Below are 10,627 nucleotides of genomic sequence, written 5' to 3' on the forward strand. Positions count from 1 at the left end.
CAATACCATTCTGGTATTGGGGATACAACTCCATGATCCCCCGGGTCTCTAGCACAGAACCCGGGTGCTGCCAAACTGCCTTTCTGGGGTTTCCACTGCAGCTGCTTCTGCTGCTGCCAACCCCTCAGACAGGATTCTGCCCTCCTGGGGTCCAGGCAGCCCTGGCACAGGAAGGCAGAACAAAGGATTTCCTCTGAGAGAGGGTGTCACACCCTCTCCATTCGGAAATAGGTGTGAAGGGCTGGGGAGGAGTAGCCTCCCCCAGCCTCTGGAAATACTTTGATTGGCACAGATGGTGCCCATCTCGGCATAAGCCAGTCTACACCGGTTCATGGATCCCCCAGCCCTGCTCTGGCGCTAAACTGGACAAAGGAAAGGGGAGTGACCACTCCCCTGACCAGTACCTCCCAGGGGAGGTGCCCAGAGCTCCTCCCGTGTGTCCCAGACCTCTGCCATCTTGGAAACAGAGGTGTTGGGGGCACACTGGACTGCTCTGAGTGGCCAGTGCTAACAGGTGACGTCAGAGACCCCCTCTGATAGGCTCTTACCTCTCTTGGTAGCCAATCCTCCTTTCTTGGTAGCCAAACCTCCTTTTCTGGCTATTTAGGGTCTCTCCTCTGGGGTATTCTTCAGATAACGAATGCAAGAGCTCACCAGAGTTCCTCTGCACTTCCCTCTTTGACTTCTGCCAAGTATCGACCGCTGAATGCTCCAGGACGCCTGCAAAACCGCAACAAAGTAGCAAGACGACTACCAGCAACATTGTAGCGCCTCATCCTGCCGGCTTTCTCTACTGTTTCCTGGTGGTGCATGCTCTGGGGGTCACCTGCCTTCACCCTGCACTGGAAGCCAAGAAGAAATCTCCCGTGGGTTGACGGAATCTTCCCCCTGCTAACGCAGGAACCAAAAGACTGCATCACCGGTCCTCTGGGTCCCCTCTCACCCTGTCGAGCGTGGTCCCTGGAACACAGGAACTCTATCCAAGTGACTCCCACAGTCCAGTGATCCTTCAGTCCAAGTTTGGTGGAGGTAAGTCCTTGCCTCCCCACGCTAGACTGCAAACCTGTGTACTGCGTGATTTGCAGCTGCTCCGGCTCCTGTGCACTCTTCCAGGATTTCCTTCGTGCACAGCCTAACCTGGGTCCCCAGCACTCCGTCCTGCAGTGCTCAACCCTCTGAGTTGACCTCTGTCGTCGTGGGACCCTCCTTTGTGACTCTGAGCCAGCTCCGGTTCACAAATCTTCTAAGTGCCTGTTTGGGTACTTCTGTGGGTGCTGCCTGCTTCTGTGGGGGCTCTCTGAGTTGCTGAGCGCCCCCTCTGTTTCCTCCTCCAAGGGGCGACATCCTGGTCCTTCCTGGTCCCCAGCAGCACCCAAAAACCTCTACTGCAACCCTTGCAGCTGGCAAGGCTTGTTAGTGGTATTTCTGCGTGGATACATTTCTGCAACCTTCACTGCAACGTGGGACATCTTTCATCCAGAGGAGAAGTTCCTAGTCCTCTTCGTTGTTGCAGAATTCCAAGCTTCTTCCATCCGGAGCCAGCTTCCTTGCACCTTCATCTGGGGTTTTCTGGGCTCCTGCGCCCCCCGGACACTATCGCGACTCTTGGACTTGGTCCCCTTGCCTTGCAGGTCCTTAGGTCCAGGAATCCGTCTTCAGTGCTTTGCTGGTGTTTGTTGTTCTTGCAGAATCCCCCTATCACGACTATTGTGTCCTTTTGGGGTAGTAGGTGTACTTTACTCCTACTTTTCAGGGTCTTGGGGTGGGGTATCTTGGACACCCTGACTGTTTTCTTATAGTCCCAGACACCCTCTACAAGCACCCATAGGTCTGGGGTCCATTTGTGATTCGTATTCCTCTTTTGGAGTATATGGTTTGTGTTGGCCCTAGACCTATGTTCACCTATTGCATCCTATTGTAATTCTACACTGTTTGCATTACTTTTCTTACTCTTACTTACCTGTTTTGGGTTTGTGTACATATAACTTGTGTATATTACTTACCTTCTTACTGAGGGTACTCACTGAGATACTTGTGGCATATTGTCATAAAAATAAAGTACCTTTATTTTTAGTAACTCTGAGTATCGTGTTTTCTTATGATATTGTGCATATGATATAAGTGGTATATTAGGAGCTTTGCATGTCTCCTAGTTCAGCCTAAGCTGCTTTGCCATAGCTACCTTCTATCAGTCTAAGCTGCTAGAAACATCTCTATTCTACTAATAAGGGATAACTGGACCTGGCACAGGGTGTAAGTACCACAGGGTATCCACTATAAGCCAGGCCAGCCTCCTACACTAGGCTGGTTAGAGTCATTTATTTTTACTCTTAACCTGCCTAATTTCATTTATTGGTCCAAAACCCCCTTCTTCCATACCACCAGTCCCACCCGGCAAACGTCATTCTTTTTAACGCTAGCTACCCTTTGCACCGGCTTGCACCATTCCATAAATATGGTGCCCGGCTGGTGCTCAGAAATGGTGCAAGCCGGTGCTAAACCTTTTGGTGCAAAACTGCATTAGTGCAGTTTTGCACCATAAAGTATAAATCGGGGCCCTGGATTGAAAGGGAGAGGGGCGACTATGTTGTGAACGTATCAAGTGAGGGAAAATCTAAACGTGATAAATAACCCCTAGCACTCAGGTGGTCATTATTTTCGTGTGTATCTGTCAAGACCCTTCTTGTGTTTGGCTTGTGTTCAGCCTGAAAATGAGGGACACTGCCTAATATATAGAGTACCTTTTTCTGGATTTTAAGGTATTTCGTTTGTTGCTTTTGTGGTGTGTCTATATAAATGTACCCACAGAGACAAAGAAAGTGCTTTGCCTAAACCTTTATCAGAAGAGAAACAGAAGAGGGAAGGCTAGATTTTCCTAAGAAGCAGCATAAGAAAATAGTCAGGATTATGACTAAATAAAAATGTGGAAGAACCCATAAAAACTCATTAGATTTTCTTTTACCAATTGAATAATTATTTTCTACCCGGGGACTATCCTGTCCGGTGCTGGAACTGGTGAAAAAGAAAATGGAAGAAGAATTAAAGACACTTCTAAATCTGAGAACCCTCCATCCAATACCAGCATCATTTAACTTCTCAAGGAAAGTTGTCTTCAAAGAGGACTTTTGAGTGAATTGATCAATCAAACTGTCATAATGTCCTATAAGAAGAGTATCCTGAGACAGCAAACCTTAATTCCTTTACAACCATACAGGCGCAAGAACCCAATTTGCAGACATATGGCTTCTAAAGCTTTCCATTTGGGTTCTAGATTAGAGGGCATTCCAAGAGCAGCCGAATGGTATAAAGAAAATGCACAGATACAGCGATCTCAAGGAGCTGAAGGCTTTGTGCATTGTGCATGCAACTGGCATGGTATTGCAAGGAAGTGTCTATGTAAAGCAAACATCTGATAATTTCTAAGCTTTTTCTACAAAGGGTGGGTTGTTCAGTTGGCACAGGAAGAGCACAGAGGCACAAAGGCTACAAAACAAATGTTGCAAAAGAAAATGTGGCTTCCTTTCTCGGACCAGCTAGTTGAAGAGATGCTCGGGGAGAGCCAGGCATGTTAAACCCTAGAAAAGGATAGTAGTCTGGTGCCAATCCAGACGTTCCACTTGCCAGATGGGTATAGAAAGAAGTAGCCATTGATTTCTATAGCTCCTTTTGTGTCAGGTTAGCATCTCCTGGTGTTTGTTGATGAATACTTCAGATTCCCTGCAGAGGTGCCCATATCAAGAACCATCGGGTAGATGGTCAGTTCAGCCTTAAACAAAATATTCTTTAAATTCAGAATATCAAGAGTTGTCGGATAAGACAACAAGTGTCCTTATTCAGGCATGTACTTCACAGAATGTATTGACTCAATGAGATTTGACATAAAAAAATGGCACGAAGCTGGCCTGAAACCAAAGGCATGGTTAAATGATTCATAGCCATGCATCGAAATGCCAGCCATATTGCAAAGCTAACCAAAGGTTCAGTTTTCAAGTTGTTGTTTCAGACCCTGAGCGACTATTGGATCATTCCACATAGTACCACTGGAAGGTCTCCTGTTGGACAGCGGTATGGGAGAAAGTCCTGCACCTATCAGGACAAGCCTGCCAGCTCATCAAATCAGATAGAGATACAAGTGCAGGATGACTCAAAAAAGAGAGACGTGAAGTAGTATGTCAACAAAAAGATCAAACAGCTCACACAAGAATGACCCAACTTTTGATTTTCACCTCTACGTTACAACGAAAGGAACACAGTTCTCATGCTTTATTTCATCCTCCACAATCCTATCCTCCCTAGTGTTTGCCTCAACCATTGATCAGCGGGTGAGTTGCCCCATATTCAAATCAAAACAACTGAGAGACACCCCTTACAGTCATGGAATGAGTGCTGTAGGACTCATACCAAACAATGAGGAGATATAGGCCCTCATTTTAATTTTGGCGGTAAATACCATCTACCGCCGCGGTGACAGCCTCTAACCTACCACCACCGTGGCTACCATCTGTCTGCCATATTATGAGCACTGAATGACTTCTGCCACAATAAGGATGGAAATCTGGCAGTGCTCATTCTGGCGGACGGTGGTAAAGTGGCTCTGTTACCACCTGCACTGCCCCGCCATTAGAACACCACCAGACATATTATGAACATAGATATGGCCTGGCGGTGTTCTGCTGGTGGCGCGCTGCTGGCGGTTGCAGCGCCTCTTCCTGTTGCCTGCTGGACGACCTCCTCGCCGGGCAAGGTAAGTTGGGCATCTGACAGGGGAAGGGGGAGGAAGGATGGGGGGTGTTGTGTGTGTGTGTCTGAGTGTGTGAGTGTGCGTGTGAATGCGTCTGTGTGTGTTGTGATGTTTGCGTGGTTGTATGCGTGTGAGTGAATGCGTGTAAGAATGATGACGTGAGTGCATGTTTGCATGTCAGTGTGAATGTGTGAAAGAATGTGTGTGAGTATGTCTAGAAGTATGAGTGTTCAAATGCGTGTATGGCTGTGTTAGTGAATGGGTGTATGCGTGGCGCATGTGGGTGTCTGTGTGTGAGTATGCGGGGAGTGGGGTGAGTGGTGCTGTGACTGTAGTTGGGGAGGGGGTGATGTGGGCGTGTGAAGCTGTGGGGGATGGGGCAGTTGTGTGGTGTGTGTGTGTCTGCTGGTGTGTGTGTGTATGGGGGTTGGGGGCGAGTGACTGAGTGGACTGGAGAGGGGCGGTTGTTAGTTTGTGTATCGGGGTGGAAGGGGTGTGAATGTATCAGAGGGAGTGAGTTGGAATGTCGGGGTGGGGAGGGTCAGTGTGTAGGGGGTGGGTGGTGGGGTGAATTTGGATGGAGGCGCAGATGCCAGGTGAGTGTTTGGGAGGGAGGGGGAGCCGCCATCCGTTGACAGGGGAGGAATTCCTTGTCACAGGTAGGGCCTACCGCCATGGTTTTCATGGCGTTGCTAATGCCACGGAAACCATGGCGGTAGGCTGGCTCATAATGCCAGGGGTGGTACTCTGTCAGCCACTAGGCTGGAGATGGACTTCTTCTGCCTGGCGGCTCATACTGCCATGGCGGTATGAGTGGCAAATTGGCAGGTTGGCTGCAGCCAACCCGCCAAGCTCATAATGTGGCGGTATGTACCACCAGCCTGTTGGAGGTAATACTGCCACATCATAATGAGGGCCATAGTGTTGCTATAACCACAGCATTAATTTTGGGGCCCGTAGGAAATCCTCCCTCTGGGGCTTTGGGAGGGGGGTCAAGCCACAACTTTAGGGGTTCAGCATTGGTGGCTTTCAGGGGGTGGGTGGAGCTGGCTAGCAGTTAGAGACAAGGACCCTGGCGGAAGGGTCATCCAGAGATGTGCTGTGGCCCTGTCAGGTGCTGGAGCACTGGGGTCCTGGAAAATTCCCACTCTCCTGTTCTGGGCTCAACTACCACCAGCGCTCAGGGTGAGTGAGACACCAATACAAATCTCTCCCCCTTTGAGGTTGACTGAATCTTTTGACTTGGTAAGGAGTGTAGTAGTCAGAATTATTCAATCACACACCATAAACAATACTAAACACCATAACAATTTAAACACTGAATCAAACTCCAAACTGAGTAAAGTTTCAGAGCTTTATTACAATCCGAAAATCAACGTCACGTAAATGGAGGCAAAACTAAGTTATAGACATATATGAAAACCATAGGCTGACCAAAACGTCTGAACAGATTCAGCCTACTAAACATTAATACTGTTAAACACTCCAAAAGAATAATATAGATTAGTAACAATACAATATGTGCATGCTGACTAATATTCAAAGCAGATGATGAATCTTCTCAGCAAAAGTGCATTGTTTGCTGCATAACTTCATACAATTCTGCTGAAATATTACATTTTCTAATAATTTTCTACTTACAGTTTCTTTCACTCAATCCACAATAAACTAAACTAATATTCTTTCTCATGAACACTGTGATTTCCTATTCTGTTCGACAGCTAAAACAAATAGTGTTACATTATTAGATCTGAAACATGTCTCTTGCCTACAATACAATAGAACATTCAACATTAATTTAGCTGGTTTATTGTCACAGGTCAGACTGTGACTCGCAATGCCCAGAAGAAAAGTAGCCAGGGAGGTTGCGACCACATGATTGGCCTGCCCACCATCATGGGGAAACGGTAAGGCAAAGGGAGGGAAGGGGAGCACGAGCCTCCTGAGTGCTCTGCAGTCCGACCCCCTAATGTGCCCCGGGGAGAAAGTGAGGTGCTCTGGGAGGCCTTCAGAGGGAGAAGAGCAGTCGCTCGGTTGACAAGGTGGTAGTTGACTACTGGTTTCTGTGGGACTGATGGTTTGAAGGGCAGAGACACGGGTGTAGGGACGGCCCTTGTTGGCACTACCAATGGAAAGTGCGGTGCTGCTTGCGTACCAGCAGGTGGCACCAGGGTGCAAGTTGCGAAAAGCGAGCACCCAGGAAAACCTATTAAGGGCAGTTTATTTATTGAATTTTAGCTCTGAGGTGGATTAGCATGAAAAAGGACAGTAGGCATTTTTAACAAAGGGAAAAGCAAAAAAGATCTGTGCACAATTGTTTTGTTTCAGGTACAGTGTATATATTAAATTACATTGCTGTCAAGATGGGCAGAAGTGGTGTTGATGGAACATTTTTGGTCAACACAAGTGAGAGCAATAGTGAGTTACACAGGCCACATGCTTTGCAACTTGAAGGCGGGCGAGGTGCATATGGTGTCGCAAGGGGAAATGGTTTGGTTCCAGGACAATGGGTTTGGATGCCATCAAGAACAAGCATTTGCAAAGCCAATAGGCTTTGCCTTTGTTTTTTTAAATATCTAACTGGACTCTAAAATATTTTTAAAAATGTATAATAATGTTTGTTTTACATTTCATAAACCGGTAACGGTTTATCAAATTTAAAACAAGCATTATTATACCATTTTTAAAAATATTTGCTATCCAGTTAGACAGAAAGAAGAAACACAGGTGATGCCTATTGGCATGATGGCATGCGGCGAAGAAGATCGAAGACGGCAGTGAGGAAAGAAGGCAGGAAGAAAGAAGACAGCATTGAAGAGAGATGACATACAACGGCATGCAGTAAAGAAGAAAGAAGATGGCAGTGAAGGAAGAAGACCAAAGACAGCATCCAGAAAGAAGCAAGAAGACGGCAGTGAAGAAAGAACACAGAAGATGGCATGCAGTAAAGAAGACGGCAGTGAGGAAAAAAGACAGAAGACAGCATGCCGTAAAGAAGAAAGAAGACAGCAGTGAAGAAAGAAGACAGAAGACAGCATGCGGTAAAGAAGGAAGAAGACAGCAGCGAAGAAAGAAAACAGAAGACTGCACGTGGTAAAGAAGACAGAAGATGGCAGTGAAGAAAGAAGACAGAAGACAGCACATGTTAAAGAAGAAAGAAGACAGCGGTGAAGACAGAAGAGGACATGCAGAAAAGAAGAAAGAAGATGGCAGTGAAGAAAGAAGATAGAAGACGGCATGCGCTAAAGAAGAAAGAAGACGGCAGTGAAGAAAGAAGATGACAAGCATTAAAGAAGAAAGAAGACAGCAATGAAGAAAGAAGAAAGCAGTGAATAAAGAAGACAGAAGACAGCATGCGGTAAAGAAGAAAGAAGATTGCACGAAGAATGAAGATGGCATGCAGAAACAAAAAATAACTACCTTCAGCGTGAAAGCAGGAGAGGAAGGACACTGGCGAGTGTCCAATGGGAAGTGACAGGAAGGAGTACTTGGTCCAGAAGCAACCTGACGGCAAGACCAGCTAAAAAGACAAAGAAGATAAAGCAGGATGAGTGCAGATGACGTGCTGGCCAATCAGAAGCACATAAATCAGAGCTAAGCCAATGGTAAATTCAGGTAAGTAAGGGGCTGGTCCTAATCCCCTTGTAAGTTTTTTTTATTAACAATAAGCCGTGTAGACAAAACTTAAAAAAGGAGTGAAGGTGCTAGAAGAGATATAGAGAGAGTAGGGAGCATGACCACAGCTTCCTCAGCATGGGGAGACCTAGGGGCATATTTACTAAGATTCCATGCTGTGTTTGCATCACAAAAGTGATGCAAATCAATGCAAAATCTTTTTTTTACCTATTTACTGTCCAGCACTGGAAAGTACTCTAAAAGTAACGCAAAGCAGTGCAGAGCACTGCTTTGCGTTACGTAGCACCAAGGGGGTGTTACATGGGTGGCACATGGACGTTCCCATGCAACCACCCATGCATTTGACGCAAAACCCAAACAAACAATAGTAGGCAGGGTTTTGCACCGAAAGTTAACGCCATGTGAAATCAGGTGTTAAAAGGAGAAATGGTTTAATTTCTCCTTTTTTCTGGCTTTGCATGCATGCTGCACTGTGCAGCACACATGCAACGTAGGAAAAGCTTTTGAGTGTGTCTACTGATAGAATTTTGTACTGGAAGGGTACCCTTCCAGAGAAAAACCTATGCTAGACTCACACACACACACCCTTGCATTATGGGGTAAAGGTGTGTGTATGGCGCACAGCAGCTAAAATCAGCACCACACTAGGGAGAGGGGAGGAGAGAGCCATATTTCTGTAAATATGGTGGTCTTCAGCTCTCTCCTTCTCACGGCGCGCAGCATTTTTGATGCTGTACTGCGCTGCATGAGTATTTGGTCAATCTGGACGCTAGTGTCTAACGTTGGGATGATTCATACAAATGAGGCCAGAGCATGTGAGCAGTGACCAGGTAGGTTTAATGGTACCTTGGACTCCTGGACTGAAAAGAGGGAGAGGTTTTGTGCAGGCTGAACGTACAATGCATGTTGAAAGAAAAGAAGATTAAACAGCAGGCTTTTGATGGTGGAGCTGGGTGATGGCAAAAGTCAAGGAGTGAGAGGTATAAGGGGTGATGATTTTGCTGACAGTGAGGAATTTGAACTGGATTATGAAGATGAAGTGGAAGAGTCAGAAGAAAGAGGAATCGTTTTTAGGGCTGCGTAAGGCAGTTTGGGTGGCATTTTTATGGGAAGAGAGGAGCAGAAGGCTGGGTTTTCTAATACACCAGAGAAGTCTCCTCTTTAACCGAAGCCAACGACCTACAAGGATAGAAGGTGGGGAAGACCAATGCAGGGCATGGTCATAACTTGCTTTTTAAGCAACCCGGAGAACAACAGAAGCAGGCTGCAAGTTTGCAACCAGATAAGGGCGATGGTTAAAATGTTCAGAATGTGGGGATGGCAGGATTGGGTCCAGAATAGAGGAAAACAGGCGGGTAGTTTGCAAAAACAGAGGAGTAGGAACATATGGGTATTTTGTTAAAGATACAGTTCCTGAAGTTGGAAAAATATTGTTGGAGGATGAGAAAAGGTTGGTATTGGATAGGAAAGGTGAGAAAGACAGGGATAAAAAGTAACAGAGGGGAAATACACTGAGGCAGAGAAAAAAGATGCACAAGATGTTTTCAAAATAGTTGCCATACATAGGAGTGTCAATGCTTCTGGTGTGCAATTATTAACAAATACAAAAATGAAGAGGTTGGAAAGGGGTTTTCATTGATGTACACTAACGTTTGCACACAGACAATCGAAGGAAGGTTCTAAGTAGGATGCATGGAAAAAGGCATGTAGACCTAGAGTTCCGACTCAAATTGAGTTGGCATGAGGAAGGGGTCAAGTGGTTAACATTGGGCATGCTGGGGTTTTTACAGGGGTTACTGCAACAGAAATCCATGCAGGTACAAACACAAGTTTGCAAAGTGCAGTGGGAGGCATGTGGTGATACAGTGTTTTGGGGAAGCCACCAGGGTTGGTCATATGCTGCTAGGATGAAGCAGAACATTTCTGAAATCGCCTGACAACAAAAGCTTTTACAGCAATTGATTTTGAGAAGGTGGGTAAGTGGTTGTTTTTTTACCTAGCTAGAGATGTGTCGTTTTACCTAGCTAGAGATGTGGCACTGAAGCTGGAAGGTTTCAGGTTGGATTGTCAGGATCCTAGGTCTAGACAATTTGAAGACAATAGAGGTCACCTAAAGAGATGCCACACATTGTGCGTGAGAAACCGCATAAAGAGGGATCAGAAGGCAAGATGGCAGAACTCTTTGATCATTGCCCACCACAGGACCTGGTGGTGTTACCACTACAAACTGTACTAAAGGAAGCAGCTGGC

Source organism: Pleurodeles waltl, chromosome 11, assembly GCF_031143425.1.
Source record: "Pleurodeles waltl isolate 20211129_DDA chromosome 11, aPleWal1.hap1.20221129, whole genome shotgun sequence".
NCBI lineage: Eukaryota > Metazoa > Chordata > Amphibia > Caudata > Salamandridae > Pleurodeles > Pleurodeles waltl.